This window comes from Passer domesticus, chromosome Z (genome assembly GCF_036417665.1).
Source record: "Passer domesticus isolate bPasDom1 chromosome Z, bPasDom1.hap1, whole genome shotgun sequence".
In the NCBI taxonomy this organism is placed as follows: domain Eukaryota; kingdom Metazoa; phylum Chordata; class Aves; order Passeriformes; family Passeridae; genus Passer; species Passer domesticus.
In genome coordinates this window covers 48359573-48370797 of record NC_087512.1, presented here as the reverse complement: position 1 = coordinate 48370797, position 11225 = coordinate 48359573, and the positions used below count along the sequence as shown (strand labels likewise).

The 11225-nt window shown below is 46.2% G+C and overlaps 1 long non-coding RNA gene across 1 annotated transcript; it reads right to left on the bottom strand.

Annotated features, from left to right (window-relative positions):
• Positions 1–6598: 6598 nt before the first annotated feature.
• LOC135291086 (uncharacterized) lies at positions 6599–10889 on the bottom strand. Its single transcript, XR_010353952.1, has 2 exons — positions 10555–10889; positions 6599–7061 (listed from the first exon to the last, which is right to left on the bottom strand). It is a non-coding gene; the product is annotated as an uncharacterized LOC135291086 (long non-coding RNA).
• Positions 10890–11225: the final 336 nt, after the last annotated feature.

The following is an 11225-nucleotide window of genomic DNA, read 5'->3' as shown; positions in this document are numbered from 1 at the left end:
GCACAAATTCTGAGCCTGGGGACACGCAGGGCCCTACTGCCGTTCTCTTCTACGCCGTCATCTGTGCACGGGCAGGAAGGAACAAGGGTAGCTCAGGCTACAAAGGTCCCTGTCCTGCTGCTCCAGTTGCACAGCACTGTGGAGTTAAAGGTGGTGCTGAGCACGCTGAGGGGAACAAGGACCCTGGGTTTTAGAAAAGCCAGCTTGAGTATGCTCTTCCATGGCAAGCATCCACCAAGGGCAGAGGAGCTTGCGATGCTGGAAGTTCTCACCAAGAGCTTCCTGAAAGTACAGCAATGCTCCATGCATACACAGGGACAGGAAGAGGGCAGAACCAGAGACCATGGTGGCCTAACAGTGAGCTCTGGGTGTGACTCAAAGCAAATGAAGCAGCAGCAGAGGCGCGAGCGTCCCAGTGGCCGCAGCGCTGTCAGGCAGTGCCTGCAGGCTGGGTGCGCTTCTGGCAGCTCTGCTCTCCCCACAAGTGAGGAATTGCAGCCCCTGCCTCAGGCCCAGTCAGAAAGCCAACCAAGTGAGACCAGAGGCAGGGGACCTTCCCAGCTCTCTTGGGCATGGCTGCAAAACAGCCACTGCGTCTTCCTGTGCCCGTGTTTGGGGTGTGCTGAGCCCAGAGCCGGCCAGCTTGTGCTCTGCTGTGCCAGGAGCGCTCTGGGCGGGCAGAAGTGCTGTGTGCACAGCGCAGCGTCCTGCAAGGGGCTGACCAGAGCCTCCTGCGGGAACAGGGCTCCGCTCCCTGGCTGGGAACAGCCTGCTTTTGCTGCCCTGAGCGCAGGCAGGAGTTCAGGCACGTGCAGAGGCAGCGGGCAGCTCGTGTTTGTAGGGGCCCGGGGCTGCGCGCCCAAAGCGACGCGTGGGCGTGGGGAAGGAAGTGACACAGAGCTGGGGGAGGGAAGATGAGCTCGAGCTGGAGTGCCTGTGCTGCAAGGAGCAGAAGGAATTCAGCCTTGCCAGGGTTTCTGACATTTGTGTTGGTGTTCCCTGGGAAATGCTGACATTTGGGGAAGTGCCTTTGGAGGAGAGGAGCTTGATTCTCAAGGCAACTGCTTCCCCAGGAGCCCCCAGTGAGGTAGGTGCAATTACAATCTGCACCCCAGCTCATGCTCAGTATTTACTACAATCTTAAATAACAATAAAGTCAAACACAACAGATGACTGATGTTCCTACCTTCTGCTTCCCAAACACAGCCAAGGGTGGCAGCAGCTACAGCTCCATTCTCCTGAGCTCACAGCGCAGCGCAGCTGCTCCAGCCACACCAGCACGGGACTGGCCGCAGGTTGTACAGCCCGTGCCTGAGCCAGGATCAAAGCGCGTTTCCTCTCAGGTAATGGGAGCCCCGCGCTCTTCCACAGGAGAATGAATGTCAAGAATGCCAGAGCAAATTGAAGTCTCTTGAGCCTGGTGAAGGTGAAATCTGCTTCTGTCCTTGTATAGAGCTATGGGTTTGTTTACATGGCTTCTCCTTCCCTTTTCTGCCTGGCTTTCTCACCTGCAGTTTTCCATAGAAAAGTGAAGCCATAGGTGGAATAAATAGACTCCACAACCTGATGTAGTTATGAAGTGGGTCTGTATTGTCAGCACCGGGCACAAGTGAGATAGCTCTCCTGAAAACTTGTGCCCTGAGCCCTGGTTTGAGCCCCATCTTTTATTCACAAAGGTGCTCCATATACATGACATTCAACCCCTGGCCCTGCCTGTCCTCGCCTGGCATGATAATTAGATCCATGCCCTTCTGAGCATGCCTTGTTCATGGTGGGGGTGACATAGGAGTCTTTGGTGGTCTCTGAGGCTGAAGATTGTGGTCATCCGTATGGCTGAACTTTTCAACTTTTCTCCTTTGTGCGTGTGCTTTGGTCCCTTGGTGCTTATCTGAGTACGTCTCTCAGTCTTGATGAGCTTGGAGAGAGAGAGGAGCCCTTTATCTGGGTTTCTGCATCCTTGGTCTTCTCCCAGTATTGTTCTTTATGCAAGAAGCTTCTAAAATTGGCGTTTTTCTATTCTATAGAAAACCTCTATAGACAGAGGTTTCTTAAGTAAATGGTTAAAATTCAACACATAATTCTGCAAGCTAAAATTTAAATGCTTAATTCATATTGCTAACTCAAGGGAGTTCCAAAAATCTCTCTTTCAAAAGCAACAAACCTATGAAAGGTTAAACCTCAACATAACTGTGATCCTCAATCAATACCTCCATCTTCCACTTGCTTAAACTCTCTTTGTCCTGGGCACTCTGTATGGCCTTTTTCCTGGAAGCTCTCTGGCTGTCTTGAATGCTTATGGAGTAAAACGTAATCCCTGATCTATTTTCAACTCTCTGCACAGACAGAGACTGCTGGAAGGGAGGTGGGACTGGTATTGGGGACCTGGCAGCTTGTCCAGGAAACAAAATGATTGAAATTATGGCAATGTGGACAAGGCATGCAAGTCCAGGTGGTAAGCTCAAACATGCAAGTACTTGCAGTTTCCCCTCAGTACTTGACAGTTTAGGGGTATGGTCTCTTCTTATTTCTGTCTCTTAATCCTCAATCCTTGCCACACTCCTTCAACATCTTTTGCATTGTGATCTTCCATGTTTTCTCCCTCCCTTCTTCTTTCTGTGACTTTCTGTACATGACAGACAATCTGTCATACACTGTCAGCTTGCTCAGTCACCCGAGCAGTGATAATGATGGTGTAGAAATTGTAGTGGCACAGTAGGCAAACGCGTCATGCTTCTGTGTGCCCTCTGCAGGCAAAGCTGCTTCCCAAAGCTTCAGTCAAACTTGGAACAAAGGCTTGTCACCACTGCTTTGTTGTGGTTTATGCATTGATGGAGCAACACTTCTGTCTCAGCCCGCTTAAGCCACTGCAAAGCTGGAATTGTTGCTTTAGCAGCAGATGTGATGGCAGGGTTCTTACTGCTCCATAGTAAGAACTCTGCAGTTCTTCTAGAAGAGGTTTGTGATCTTTGTGCAATAAGAACGATGCCTTAAACTGCTGCAGTGCAAGTCATGCACTCATGAGATGTGTTTTCAGACACAGGTATTTCTAGATATGCCTAGTGAGTGGCCTCCTGGGAAGCAGGGACAAACGAGGAAGGAAAGTGGGCTGATAAAACATGCTTCTGCTTCAAAAAAAAGCCATGACTTCCCTTCACAGAGAAGGATATAAAATTTTTCTTGATTGGCCTGAAGGGAATAAACAAGTCTCTCTATGTCCTGATCTTTTACTAGTCTGAAATTGTTCAGAAAGGTTGTAATTTTTTTTTTTTTTTTTTTTTGGTGGGGGGTTGGGGTCTGCATTTCAAGCCTGTTCTCCCAGCAGTCAGGGCCCTGCACAGCTGCTGTGGGTGGGGCAGGTGCTCAGGTAATTACCAACAGGTGCTTGGTAATTACTAACAGCCAGGTGAGAAGTTGGCTTGTGCCTGGTTGAGGGCTTGAGGACTGTGGTGAGAGAAGGGCCAGGGAGTGGAGTGGAAAATACTATTTACACAAGCAGGTATAGGTGGATGTCTGGGGTGTAGGTGGCATTTAACTGGTTTTGGTACTGCATTTATAAAGAATTGAACATTTAACTCTGAGATAGGACTATTTAGTTGCTACTCTAAATGCTGGGTTTACTGACATGGAATGTAGTTTCTTTGTATTTTGCTCTGAGAGTGTCTCAACAACATTGAAGTCCAATTACAGTCGTCATAAACACAAGTTAATATCTTCCTTTTTGTTGCAAACAGAAGCTGAAAGGCCCAATGGATCTTGCATTCAGTAATGTACACATTTCTAAAAGAAGTGGCTCTCTCCTGTTCCTGTGGCTGGCTGGTCTCTTCAGGCTAGAAAAACATTTCTGGGAGCATTTTCTTGCTGCTCCAATATCTCTATGCCCTTGGAACCTGATGCAAATACTGCATGTTTCTAAAATTATCTCTAGGCCCTTCCATTTTCTACTTTGCACCTGTCACCTAGGGGAGAAACCAGTCTGATAAGGTTTTATTTTTTGTAGGCCTCTCAAATTGCAGCCCATTGTATTTAGCTGCAAAATCCTAAATCATGCTATCAGGATACCTGAAATGGACACTGGTAGAGAGTAAAAAAACAATGCCTGATACAGATGCTATCAACTATTTTTAGTTCCTGACAGTCCAGTATTGCCCTTACCCAAGGACTGTTCTTGTTTTTTTCTCTTTTTCTCAGTTCTCAGTTCTGTGATGGCTGAGAAACAAAAATCCCAAGTAAGGGTATCCAGAGTAGATGGACATGATGAGAATTCGGGGCAAATTTGACCATACACTTGCCCTCCTCCATGGAAGATTGTAGTGGTGTGATTGCAATCATTTCTGCTGGTCAGTGTTTTTAGTGTTAACACAGCTCCCCAGGGAGCCAGCCAGATTTTATGACTCTCTTTGGAACTGAAGGAAAAAGAGAAGAAAATGTGTCTGTGGTGTTTTCCTGCAGCAGTTCCACATGCTATTTGTGGCATGTAACAATTAGCTTCCACACCTAGGAACTGCTTGTGCTGCAGTCTTAAGTGTGCTAGCTGTGAGAGCTGCTTCTGGAGAAAGGTGATTTCTATTACTGCTGTGTAAATTCTTCCTCCAGAATGAGAACAACCCAACAACTTCCTAGTTGCTTCCAGATGGTTGCATAAGGGTTTGTATTTGTACCCCTGTTCTTGGATGTTTGAATTCTGTAGTCAAGCTACCCAAAAGGTCCAAGAGCTGTATCCAAGCAAGGGTGTGTTTGGATGGTGGTCTGGGACAGGGAGTATTCTCCTCTGTAGTTAAAACTGGCCAAGTTTAAGCTTTTTAATTGACAGGCATTTTTAACTGGAAAAATAACAGTGTTTGAAAGAGAGAGTTTTGAAATCCCCATAGTACATAATGTAAACCTAGAGCATATTTTACAAGCTCACTTTGGGAACTGCTTGCAATTCAATGTTGCCTCCTGAGGTCTCTCAAGTTGTGGGTGTCTTAAAGAAGAAGAGAAATAGGAATTTACGAGAGTGGAAACAGAACTCCAGAACTTTTCACTACACCCGTCCTGTACCGAAGTGGCTGTTGTGAAAAATACAGCCAGCCCTATGAAACTTAGCAGTGTGAAGAGACTGCTGCACAGCATCAGCTGAACTTCAGTGTGTCTGAGCCAGTACTGCTGGCACAAATGCCGCCAGCATTATCTCTGCACCCTGGGACACTTCCCAGTTCCTGTGCCTTGACACTGCTTTCCCATGGGGCTGGGGAAGGAGTTTGGCTCTATGAACTGGCTGGTGCTGTGAAACAGGTCCATTTTTGCAGATGAGGTGATGGTGTGCACGTGTCCACATGTCTCCCTGCCTTAGTGCCCTTTGTGAGCTTCTTACTTGAGCTGGGATTTGTGGAGTGGTTAAAGCTTGCTGCCTTTTATTTCTTTGCTCCTATTCAGAGAAATGAGTTGTTGAAGTCCCTGAAATGTTCTGTTTTCATCCTTATGCAAGACAGTGAGGAATGCGTTCTTTTCATCCCTTAGGTAATTCTTTGCTTTATTATTGCATGCAGTGAGATAGGATTAGTGTGGGTTACAAGCAGTAAGAGAATATGGAATCAGACAACAATAAGCACAAGTGCAAAAGGTAAAAATAGTCTCAGGAATTAACCTAGTAGTTTGAGATTTCTATGAATATATAAAACACTTGCAACAATGCTTAAATCTCTTTTTCTTTCTGATAAAAAATGTATTTTCAAGTATTTTGCATACGGGATTCCCCTGGGATGTAAGAACTCGAAGCATTTCAAGTCTGCAGCTTCAGGAATGAAATAAACTTTTGACTCAAGTTGTCAACCTGAATAAACTCTGAACTACCCCACAGCAATTGCAAGTTATAGCTAATAATGATGGAATAAAACCACAATTGCTCTTTTTCCTCTTAGCATTTTCTCCCTGGTCCTATAAAGATTGGGTTTGTGCCTTGTTCCTTAGTTTGGTTTCCAAACCATTCCATGTCCTCAATAGATCTGGAGAACTGCCTCATGCGTAGGTCTGAAGAATCAGTTTTGAATCTAGGAAATTAAAGGAAGAATTGCACTTCATAAGCTTGGGCTTCTGGATTGAAAGCTTTAGATCATTCAAGTAGACATTGCTGAGTGTTCAATCTGGTCTGGCAGGCTCCTCTCTCTGAAAGGTGGGCAACTGAAACCTCTGTGTTTGCACAGAAAGGCAAGTTATAGGATAGCTGGGAATTGGCTCTGGCCAGCTGGTGTCCCAGGTGTCATCTTTAATAGTTGTTTTCTTATGTTATTAGTAACCAGGCCATTAGGCCAAGCACCTGTATTGTTTGGGTTTTTGGTTGTTTGTTTTTTTTTTTTTTTTTTTTTTTTTTTTATTTTTAAAAATTATTTGAGGGTTGGTCTGTTTGGTTTTGCTTCTGTTTGCTTGTTTTAGTTTTGGCTAGCTGCGTTGGCAGGTGGCTGTGAGTGCACTGTAGTACCCCCAGCGGCTGCCCAGCTCTGCTCTATTATGTTTCTTTTTCTTAGCCAGGTCTCATAAGCCCTCAAAAGAAATATAATACAGCCAAGGACAGCTTATGTATTACTTTGGGGGCATAAAATTAGCAGGATGACTTCTGCAGCAGTGTTAGAAACAAAAAGGTTTAATAAAAGGCATAATAACAAAGAGAAAAACTCGAGCCAGGTGCAGAGGTCTGCTCCTGGTAAAAACACCTCACAAAAGCACTTAGCTCTTTTCTCTTCTTTTTCTCCCTGATGGATCAAGCAGGACTTTTTGGCTTCTATCCAATTAGATGTCCTCAAGTATTTGGTGAAGTCCCTGAGGTCCCATGAGGTGGCTTTTCACCTAATCCTTGAGAGAAACTTTTGGCCTTCTTTCCTTTTTTCGGGGACAAAGGCTAGTTTTGCCACTCTGCCATTAGGGTGCACACTCCTACAGACATGGCTCTGTTTTCTTTCTTGCTCTCTTACCTCTGTGGCACTCAAAGCCATACTTGCTATTGTAGTCATTAGCTACAAGGTCCTGCTAGGATGGTTGACTAATTCAGGAACAAACAGCCATGCTGCCATACCAGGGACACTGCTCTGGAAATGGGCAGAAAGAGAAACCATTTAATGTTTTTCACTTTAGAAATGTTCCATTGCAGCTTTATCTGCAGCAGAGTTACATTTACTGTACTGTCCAATACAATTCCATGTGTCCAGAGCTAACTTTAATCACATAATTTAGGAGTGTCCAGCTGTAAATCTCACAGCCATGGGATCAAAAGTCCTTTCCACTTCTGGTTAAGTGGCTCTCCTTTCTGGGTCTGGATGTACACCCAGTCTCCTGAGTAGTGAGGACATTCTTGAACATTCAGGCTTATTAGTGAGACCAAAACAACAAACTTGCATGATGATAAAAGCATTTTCTCCTAAGGGTTACAGATGCTCTAGCAGCAGCATTTCGGCCTCCAGCCTCTGGTGGCAGACAAGGCTCAATAGCCAGGGCTGCCAGAAGGAGGCAGGGCAGGAGCAGTTTGCAAAGCTTCCTTAAGAATCCGGGGAAACCGAATCCCCATTTAATCCCCATTTTCTTTCCAGAGAGCCTCTTGGGATATTTCAATCCACCACCTTCTATCAACAACCATAACTTTTTGGAGGTGGTGCCAAGATTTTGTTTTCTCAGTTTTGATCCTTAAATGTTGAAATAACTTACAACAACACAGACGAAGGTCAACGGGCTTCAGCTCTTTCTCATGCATTGCTTGGGGTTCTCTCCCCTGCAAGGGGTCCAAACTTGTCACATCACAGGTTGTTCCCCGGGCAAAAGACTAGGAATTTTCACCATGTGCTTCCTTCTCCAAAAGTTCTATTTCATTCCCCCAAATCCAAATTCGCAAAACATTCTCCATTTCCCTTTCATTGCAATCATTGCTTATTTTCCCGTGTCGTTCAACCACTTCTGTTGCAGAATGAGGTATCACTTCCAGACACTGCATCCTGATAAGGGAATTCCTTCTTTATCAGTGAGCAGGGCTTGGGATGAGGAGGGAAGAAGATTGGCTTTGCAGAGCCGAACCTCTCCTCCAGGGAGCAGAGGAAGGTGACATCATCTTCGGGGCATCCTACCTCTGTATTTTATAGGGGCTGGCGGAGTTTAGAGTGAGGGGCGGGGTTGGACTTTGAGGCATTAAAGCCCTCCCAAGGGCTGCAGGGCTGACCTTGCAGTCAGGAACGCCCTGCTGTTCCTGGAGTCTGGAAAACACTGCTTCCAGACCTTCCCCAGCACTGTTAAATTGCAACTCTAAACCTCTCTGGCTTTGGAGGAACATGTTTAACTGATTTCTCATGGTGTGGGGGCTGGCTTCACCCTGGCATTCAGTCCCTGCTCTGGCCTGAGGCTGGCTATTGTTTCAGGCTCTGAGGCAATTTGCAGCTGATGGGCACCATACAGCTCTGAGTCAAACCTCCATGCATATGGATACCACGCATGGTCCTTTACTGGGAGTTTTTAATTTTCTTCTACCAAATTTCATGTTTCTCCACAAGTAACTGTGGATGGTGCTAGTTCCTCTCCATCCCCATCTCTCTTTAGGGCTGGACAAGCTTTCTATATAAGCTTTTAGCAAGTGCGGCAGTGGAGAGCAGTTCAGATCAGTTTCTGCGTGGGATTCTATTACTTTTCTGCCAGAAAAGAGCAGCTTTGACTGAAAATTTATTTCTCCTTTGTTATGTCATGAACAGTTAATGCTGTATAAAAGGCCCAAGTCACCTCAAGAGTACCTGGCTTGCTGTGCCAATTAAAATGCAAGCATCCAAAAATGTTGCTCTGTGAGATACTTTAAAAGGACTTCAACTTGTTCATGTACTCTAAGTTAGAAAAGCAGGAGAAATACCGACGAGATGTTCTCAAGAGTTCGGAATAACATAAAAACCCTTGACTGGCAACGTTTGAAAATCAGAGAACTTTAAAGGCAAAAATAATTTAGAGCAGGATTCAATCAACATAAAACATTCCATGAAGGATTAACTTAGCCCATTCAATTTATAATCTCTGCAAGTTAATTTACATTTAGATTATTAAACCTGTTAGATTTTAAATTATTCAAAACTCTGAGAGGAGGGAAAAGGGAGAAGAAAGAGAAAGAGAGAATGACAGAAAAGAACCAACATAGCTATCACTCCAGGTTCCAGTGGTGTTCAGCTGATAGAAATTCCAAGAGGAGGTAGGGTCAAGACATGTGGTGGCCACATATCCCAAGGTAAATAGCCTTTGGCTCTCCTGGGGCCTTCCCCCACATGGGGCTCCCACTCACTTGGCCATTTAGGAGCTGGGTTAGGGGCTCCAGACACAGGTGTGGAGCATTGCCTCTGGTGTGCCAGGGATCAGCGGCCACTGCTGGGCTGGGATACAGGCCTGGGGGTGTGGGGCGTGCCGAGTGGGGCATCGCCTCACCAGAGAAAGGCTTGATCTGCCCCTTTCCCTACATACAAGCCCCTGAAAAGTGTTGAGCCAGCACTCTCTTCTAGTCCCTCACAGCAAGGTGTCCAGGTTCCTGTGCTTCTTGGCTGTCAAGACTCCACAGATTTGCAACTGGATCTTAAGAAACTTGGACATCTATTCCTTCCAAAAGCGGCTGCATGAGGGTTGTTTATACTTTCTAAGGCATTCCCTCCATTCTATGTCCTCTTCTTGAGGTGGTCCTTGTAAAGCGTCTCCTCTCTCCCCTTCTCCATAACAATGGAAAGGGACAATGGAGAAAACAATCGATGAGAGGTTAAAACTATTAGAGTTACAGTGTAGTGAGGAAATAAAAAGCAGTGCACAACAATAAGAAGAAAATTGTGCAAAAGGGGTACTGGCTTATGCAACAAAGGTGAAGTGTCACATGGGGCTGCTGAAACAAAGACAGGATGGCGAGGGCTTACAGAATGGTTCTGATGGTAGATGGGGGCTGCTGGTGCTGCCTGGAGCAGCTGTGCACCTGCAGTGGCAGTTTCCTGCTCCCTCTCTGCAGCAGGGATGGTGGCAGTGGTGATGGTGATGGGTGTCTCTCCGTCCCTGCAGAGCTCTGTTTGGCACTGCCGCTGCCATCAGTCTGCCACGCTGGGCATGTGTGTGGGAATGGGATCTGCCGCTTCGCTGCCTCTTCCTACCACCCTGCTGGGCTCCACTTGGCTTGGCTGGACTCACTTGGGATCAGTGTCACCACTGTGGCTTGCCTTGTTCTGCTGGAGCAGAAAAACAGTCCCACATGCCACCCTGGCCCTGATGGTTTCAGCTGTGTGTCAGAGCTGTCATTTCCATGCCACCCATCTCAGCCCCATCTCCTAACAAATACTGTGGAAGGACAAAAATGGGGGGAAAAATGGGGTGGTGCTTTGGTCCCAAGGCCTCCCTGCTAGAGTGAGTCAGACAGAACAATCCTCCTTGCATTTTCTGTCATGGCATTTCCCTGCTGAAATCACACCCATGGCTATGATGTAAAATGTTTTGAATATATAGTATTCAATAATATAATATACATACATACATATATACATACATATATATATATATTTATGTATAGAAAGATCCATGACCATGTCTCTGTACCTAGGAGAAACCTCTAAATGTAATTAAAGCAGTGCTTCTTCTCCTTGTTTTCTGATTTCTAGAACAAAGGAATAAGCCTTCTGGCTTTTGCTCATCAGCAATAGTGGCCAAAGACCACTAATGTGGTTCCTCACATCCTGGTCCCTTCTCAGTGCTCAGCTTCTCAGTGTGGGCTCCAGGGGCTCAGTGTGTTTCTACTCTTAGATGCCTTGAGCAACAGGTGATGGACTAGGAGGGCTTTGTGTGTTGCTTTGTAACAGAGGAGAACTTTGCAGGCTTTTTTTGGCATTAGGTGTAGAGAAGGTCTGGTTCTGTGCATGAATTCACAATCCAGCCTAGGGCGGCCGCTATTGTGATGTCAGCGGCCGCATCCCGGCGTTGTCAAGGCAAAGTTGCTGTGCCGAGGCCCGGAAGGGCTCAGTGTGCAGAGCAGCTCTGTGGCACGCTCACTGCGGGCGGAACCTGCTGATCGACGAGGTCTCTGCCAGCAGGACTCTGAGTATTTTTGCTTTTCCCCACAGGCGTTGTCTGCTGCAGACTTGAGCAGCGCTGCTCAAGCCATGAAGGGAGTGTGTGCTGCAGTTTGCACAGCTTTTTCCGTGGCTTATTCTGGGTACTTTCTCACCCACCTGGCACGTAAGTAGATATTGCAGCATATGGAAACCAAAGTG